This window comes from Bufo bufo, chromosome 11, assembly GCF_905171765.1.
Source record: "Bufo bufo chromosome 11, aBufBuf1.1, whole genome shotgun sequence".
Lineage (NCBI taxonomy): Eukaryota > Metazoa > Chordata > Amphibia > Anura > Bufonidae > Bufo > Bufo bufo.
Genome location: NC_053399.1, coordinates 34287927 through 34295772, shown reverse-complemented (window position 1 = coordinate 34295772; position 7846 = coordinate 34287927).

Genomic DNA, 7846 nt, shown 5'->3' with positions numbered 1-7846 from the left:
TTTCTGAATTTTCTGATGTGTTTTCTGAGAGTGGTAACCAGGAGTTACCCCCGCATCTGGAGTATGATTGTCCCGTCAATCTTATTCCTGGAGCTAAACTGCCCAAATCTCGGTTGTATAATCTTTCGGAGCCCGAAAGAAAGGCTATGCGAGAGTACAGGTTCTTCTCAGAAAATTTGCATATTGTGATAAAGTTCATTATTTTCTGTAATGTACTGATAAACATTAGACTTTCATATATTTTAGATTCATTACACACAACTGAAGTAGTTCAAGCCTTTTCTTGTTTTAATATTGATGATTTTGGCATACAGCTCATGAAAACCCAAAATTCCTAAAATTTGCATATCATGAAAAGGTTCTCTAAACGAGCTATTAACCTAATCATCTGAATCAACTAATTAACTCTAAACGCCTGCAAAAGATTCATGAGGCTTTTAAAAACTCCCAGCCTGGTTCATTACTCAAAACCGCAATCATGGGTAAGACTGCCGACCTGACTGCTGTCCAGAAGGCCATCATTGACACCCTCAAGCAAGAGGGTAAGACACAGAAAGAAATTTCTGAACGAATAGGCTGTTCCCAGAGTGCTGTATCAAGGCACCTCAGTGGGAAGTCTGTGGGAAGGAAAAAGTGTGGCAGAAAACGCTGCACAACGAGAAGAGGTGACCGGACCCTGAGGAAGATTGTGGAGAATGACCGATTCCAGACCTTGGGGGACCTGCGGAAGCAGTGGACTGAGTCTGGAGTAGAAACATCCAGAGCCACCGTGTACAGGCGTGTGCAGGAAATGGGCTACAGGTGCCGCATTCCCCAGGTCAAGCCACTTTTGAACCAGAAACAGCGGCAGAAGCGCCTGACCTGGGCTACAGAGAAGCAACACTGGACTGTTGCTCAGTGGTCCAAAGTACTTTTTTCGGATGAAAGCAAATTTTGCATGTCATTCGGAAATCAAGGTGCCAGAGTCTGGAGGAAGACTGGGGAGAGGGAAATGCCAAAATGCCTGAAGTCCAGTGTCAAGTACCCACAGTCAGTGATGGTCTGGGGTGCCATGTCAGCTGCTGGTGTTGGTCCACTGTGTTTTATCAAGGGCAGGGTCAATGCAGCTAGCTATCAGGAGATTTTTGAGCACTTCATGCTTCCATCTGCTGAAAAGCTTTATGGAGATGAAGATTTCATTTTTCAGCACGACCTGGCACCTGCTCACAGTGCCAAAACCACTGGTAAATGGTTTACTGACCATGGTATTACTGTGCTCAATTGGCCTGCCAACTCTCCTGACCTGAACCCCATAGAGAATCTGTGGGATATTTGGAAGAGAAAGTTGAGAGATGCAAGACCCAACACTCTGGATGAGCTTAAGGCCGCTATTGAAGCATCCTGGGCCTCCATAACACCTCAGCAGTGCCACAGGCTGATTGCCTCCATGCCACGCCGCATTGAAGCAGTCATTTCTGCAAAAGGATTCCCGACCAAGTATTGAGTGCATAACTGAACTTAATTATTTGAAGGTTGACTTTTTTTGTACTAAAAACACACTTCTTTTATTGGTCGGATGAAATATGCTAATTTTTTGAGATAGGAATTTTGGGTTTTCATGAGCTGTATGCCAAAATCATCAATATTAAAACAAGAAAAGGCTTGAACTACTTCAGTTGTGTGTAATGAATCTAAAATATATGAAAGTCTAGTGTTTATCAGTACATTACAGAAAATAATGAACTTTATCACAATATGCTAATTTTCTGAAAAGAACCTGTATATCACTGAGAGCTTGGCGAAGGGTCATGTCAGACCATCCAAATCCCCAGTGGCTGCTGGGTTGTTCTTTGTAAAAAAAAAAAAGTAAAAAAAAGTCTGGACCTCCTTGAGCTCAACCGTATTTCCGTCCGTGATCCTTACCCCCTTCCTTTGATTCCGGATTTGTTTAGTCAGATTGTCGGTGCCAAGGTGTTCTCTAAATTGTATCTGAGAGGGGCATATAATCTGATAAGGATCAGGGAGGGGGATGAGTGGAAGACAGCATTTAATACCCTTGAGGGTCATTTTGAAAACCTGGTCATGCTCTTTGGGTTAAACAATGCTCCAGCGGTTTTTCAACACTTTATCAATGACATCTTTCATCATCTGGGGGGAAGATTTGTTGTTGAATATCTGCATGACATACTAATTTATTTTCCAGACATGGAATCTCATCAGGATCATGTGAGACAGGTGTTACAGATCCTAAGAGAGAATAAATTGTATGCGAAGATGGAAAAATGTGTTTTTGCTGTTCAAGAAGTGCAATTCCTGGGTTACCTACTCTCGCCCTCAGGTTTTCGTATGGATCCCGAGAAAGTCTGTGCGGTGTTGGACTGGGATCGACCCGAAAATCTGAAAGCGCTTATGCAGATTTTGGGATTCACCAACTACTACTGTAAATTCATCTTGAACTATTCAACTGTGGTTAAACCTTTAACAGACATGACTAGGAAGGGGGTCGATTTCTCTGTTTGGTCTGAGGTGGCATTACAAGCCTTTTCTGCTGTGAAGAAATGTTTTGCTTCAGCCCCTATTCTGGTGCAACCGGACGTGAGCAGTTTTGTCGCAAGGTCCTTCACCTAGTAAATGGCGCCCATGTGCTTTTTTTCTCTAAAAAAACTCTCGACTGCTGAAAGAAATTATGACGTGGGTAATAGGGAATTGCTGGCCATTAAGTTGGCTTTTGAAGAATGGCGCCATTGGTTGGAAGGAGCAATTCATCCTATTATGGTAATTACTAATCACAAAAATCTGGTTTACCTTGAGTCGGATAATTGACTGAATCCAAGGCAGGCCAGATGGTCGCTGTTTTTCACCTGATTTAACTTCATTGTCACCTACCGCCCTGGGGTTAAGAACGTCAAGGCGGATGCTTTGTCGCACAGCTTTCCGGGGAAGGGGGGGGGGGTATGATTCGAAAGATCCTATTCCTATTTTGTCTGAAGGGGTCATATCTGCCCTATATCCTGATCTAAAGGTTTTGGAGGCCCAAGAGGATGCACCGGACTCTTGTCCTCCAGGGCAATTGTTTGTTCCTTCAGACTTACGTCACAAGGTATTTGAGGAACATCACTGTACGGTCTTGGCTGGACACCCTGGGAGTAGATCCACTGTCGATCTCATCTTGCACAGATTTTGGTGGCCGGGGCTGTGTAAGTGTGTTGAGGACTATGTGTCAGCCTGTTGTACCTGTGCTCCTGCTAAGGTGACACATACTCTGCCTTCTGGATCTCTTCTTCCGTTACCCAGACCTTAGATGCATTTGTCCATGGACTTTATCACGGATTTACTGAATTCTTCAGCAAAAACCGTGATCCTGGTGGTAGTTGATCGGTTTAGCAAAATGGTGCATTTTATAGCATTGCCTGCTCTACCTAATGCCAAGACTCTTGCACAGGTATTTGTCGATAACATAGTGAAACTACATGGCATTCCCTCTGATGTAGTGTCTGATCGGGGGACTCTGTTTCCAGATTCTGGAAAGCGTTCTGTACTCAACTGGGGGTACAATTGTCCTTTTCTTCGGCTTTTCATCCTCAGTCGAACGGACAGACGGAGCGCACCAATCAGAATCTGGAGACTTACTTTAGATGTTTTGTTTCATAGAACCTGGAGGAGTGGTTTTCATTCTTGTCGTTAGCTGAGTTTGCCATTAATAACCGTAGACAGAGTCCACTGATAAGTCACCGTTTTTTGGGGCATATGGATTCCATCCGCAGTTTGGCACATTTTCTGATTCTCAAACTTCCGGTATTCCTGAGGAGGAACAATTTTCCTCTTCTTTGTCTTCGATTTGGTGGAAAATTCAAAATAACCTGAAAAAGATGGGCAACAGGTATAAGCATGTGGCTGACAGGAGACGTATGAATGGTCTGGACCTGAGTGGGTGATTCTGTGTGGCTGTCCACAAGAAACATTAAGCTTAAGGTACCTTCTTGGAAGTTGGGCCCAAGATTTATTGGTCCATATAAGATCACTGCCATTGTTAACCCTGTAGCCTTCCATCTTGAACTTTCTCAGGCTTTGAAAATTCATAACATATTTCATAAGTCATTGTTGAAGAAATGTGTTGAACCTGTTGAGCTGTCCTCCTTGCCTCCCGCTCCTGTCATGGTGGACGGTAATTTAGAATTTCAAATCAGCAGGATTGTGGACTCCCGAGTTCTCCGTAGATCCCTCCAGTATCTTGTCCACTTGTCCCCTTCTTGTGAAGGGTTACGGACCAGCGGCCGATGTTAATACGAATCGTCTGGTGAAGGCCTTTCACAGACCCCATCCTGAAAAGGTCGGTCCTGGGAGCCCGGAGGTCACCCGTAGAGGGGGAAGGGGGGGGGGGGGTACTGTCACTGTCCCTCAGGTGACTGAAGTCAGGAAATCAAGATTGACTGAGTGTGGCGGATTCTAACAGCCTCCTTTATTTCTCTTTATTCAGTGTTGATAGGGTTAATGACCACTTCCCCTTTTCTCAGCTGTTGCTCAGTGGTCATCACTTCTACCCTTTATAGTCTGACCCCACCCTTCTGATTATGCGGTAGATAGCTTCATTTGGGTTTGGCTAGGCTGGTGTGAGGTTGTCTCTGGTGTTCTTCCATCTCTACAGACGTTAAGTGTCATGTTTGTTTGTATTTGTTTTATTCCCTGTTGTTGTATCTGGGCCTGAGACATCTGGGGAGGAATGGGTTGTCTCTGGTCCTAAACTTAGTCCAGGGCCTTATAGGGAAATCAGGGCCTAGGTATCCTGCATATTAATATTCCTACCTTCAAGGTCTATTCATATTGATAGGTAGTCAGGGCCCGGATAAGGGTTGTCTAGGAGGTGACCTGTTTCTTCCCTAGTTTCCAGGCCCAGGTACAGTTCACCTTCCCTCCTGTGTTCAGTGTGGAGTTTCTCCCCCACACTGATTGTGACACTAGCAAGTCGATCCCCACAATTCTCTGCCAAAGAAAGCGTAAAAAGTAAAGTCAATAAATGAACTTGTTGTTCTGTGTAGGACCATCAGTTCTGTGGAAACGAGACTTGAAAAACTTGTCTACAGATTTCCTACAACCTTGTTAATGTTTTATTAGATCCTTTTAGAATAAAGATTTATATGGCTCAGTTCTTATCTTTTTGCAGTTTCAATTTAAAGAGCTATTTCAAGAGGCCCTGTGCACTGCTATAGATACTGGCTTGCCTGCTGATGATATGATCATTTGTTTGGGGATTGAAACTTAAATATGCTGTTAGCCTATCCAAAACTAGTATTTGGTTCAAAAGACCTCAATATATGATAAAAGGATAATACTAAAGGAAACAGCTGATAATGAATACAGATGCCCTTACATGTGATGGTCAGGCAGTAACATCTCAGCTTCCAGCAGCGCATTCTATAAAGCTCATTCTAGGTACTATAAAGTATAAGTAAATTGGAATGACCTTCACCTGGTGTCCAAAGGAGCATCTTGTATTGGCAAAGTGGAGCAATACAGACCATGTAGTACAAGTAGAGAAGGGTACAGGACTTGTAACATAGTACATGTACAGATCAGTACAGTACACGTTGTACAGTTGGAAAGGAGTACATGTGGTAAAGGTGGAGAGCAGTAAAACACATACAGCACAGGTAGAGAGCAGTACAGGGCATGTAGCAGAGGTACAGAACACATAGTACAGGTAGAGGGCAGTAAAAGGCATATAGCAGAGATATATAATTTCTTGAAATTGATTTCAGGCCTGATTTTATAGAATTGCTTGGAAATAAATCAATTAGACCTGAATCGAAAGTGCTGGGATTGGCCAGAACAGTTGTGTATGACACTCCGAGGTCTCCTAGGACTGTATACAACCAATTTTAAGCTCTTTAATGACTACGGGAAAACGGATGGTATCTGGTGATAACAAATATACTGTTTAATAACGAAATGCACTGTTGGATTTTATTTTTATATTAAAACATGGTCCAAAAATGATCCCTTTTTGGTCTTTTGACCTGTAAAATTTTGAGAAATTAGTAAAAAATTCGGATTCCAGCAGAATTCTAATTTTTTGTGATTTGATTTCGAAAAAGTCAGTTTGTTTAGAATCGATCTGCTCATCTCTAGTAGAGAACAGTACAGTAGTACAGGAACTGAGCAGTATACTACACACAGTGCATGTACAGTAGAGCAAGTAGAGAGCAGTGCAGAACATGCAGTAGAGAGAAAGGTAGTACAAGTAGAGAGCATTAAAGAACACAAAGCACAGGTAGAGAGCAGTACAGAACAGGTAGAAAGCAGTACAATACACGTAGCACAGGTAGGCAGCGGCACAGTACATGTACTATAGGTAGCTCTGTACTGCACACAGGCATTAATAAATATCTAATCAGCATGGGTAGTTCAGTGTTATGGTGCTGATTGACTGGAACGACATTCCCTCAATGTGAAGTGTTTTACCAGTGAAATACATTATTTGACATTTATAGGAGAGAGCATGGCGCCCATAGTGCACACTGCATTGTAAAGTAACCAGTACGTGTAAGTAAATGCTGATGCACTTACTTGACCAGGTTGTGCGAGTGCTTTTTTGGAAATTTCAGTACCTCCACTTCTGCTCTGCCACTGACCGGGGTTGTGGGAGTTATGTCCGTAATGGGTTGCACAGGACAGTAAATTGGCAGATTCTTCACACGCTGCTCTCTACTTTTGGATCCCGTCTTGACATGCATTCACTGATTGACTGAGCTGGCATTTTGAGGCATAGCATTTTGAAGGAAGCCTGAAGTACTTTGTGGGGACCTGGTGGCGAGGGGCGTTGTCTTTTTTATGTTTTTTTAAGCCCATCTTACCCCTCTGCCAACTATTTTTGTTTACCTGGAAAACCTCTTCAAAGCCAGGTGCACATGTGATGGATTTGTTGCAGATTTATATTGCAATGCGGGGGAATGGGGTTTCACCAGTTGTACTGTCAAATAAAATGTCTGCTGTGTAACGATAAGGATGGTATACTTGCCATATACATTGTCAGGCTTCACCCCAATCTGGACACAGACTTCTCATTATACGTCTGTATCCACATTGGGGTGAAGTAATTTGTAAAGGCTCTAGGACCCCTTTCAGATGAGCGAGCTCCACACTCCAGACTCGCAGCTGAGTATGCAGCAGCTCCCGTCCTGACCTCCCGCCACTGACGACGGTCCCATAGCATTATATTGATTTATGATGGTATGTAACCCTTACAGTTCTGGAATATATTGGATAACACTGACAGTGTAATACAATACATTACAGAGCTTTGAGGGTTACATAGTATCATAAATCAATATAATGCTATGCAACCCCGTCAGTGCTGGGAGGTCAGGACGGGAACTGCTGCATACTCACGCTGGGAGTCGGGAGTGTGGAGCTCGCTTGTCTGAAAGGGGCCCCAAGAGAACTGAAATTGCAGTTCGGTCTACAAAATCTACCTTCTTAGGCCCTATTCACACGACTGTATCCGTTTTGCGGTCCACAAATTGCAGATGCCGTGCGTGTGCATCCCGCACTTTTGGCGGGCTCCATTGAAAAAAAGTCTATTCTTTTGTATATTTTGCGGCTCGGCCACATGAATTCGGACTGCACATGGATGACATAAGTGTGCTGTCCGCATTTTTATGGCCCATAGAAATGAATGGGTCTGTGTGCAATCCGCAAAAAATGTGGTCGTCTGAATGTAGTCTTACATTGAGTTCTCAAAGCCAGTTGTAGTATTGTGATAGTGAGATGGTAATACTGTATGTGTACCATAGAACTGACAGTGATAAGCGGCTTCTACTGCAGGGTAGTGTGCTGCTCCAGTCATTAGTTCTAGAACACAGACACATAA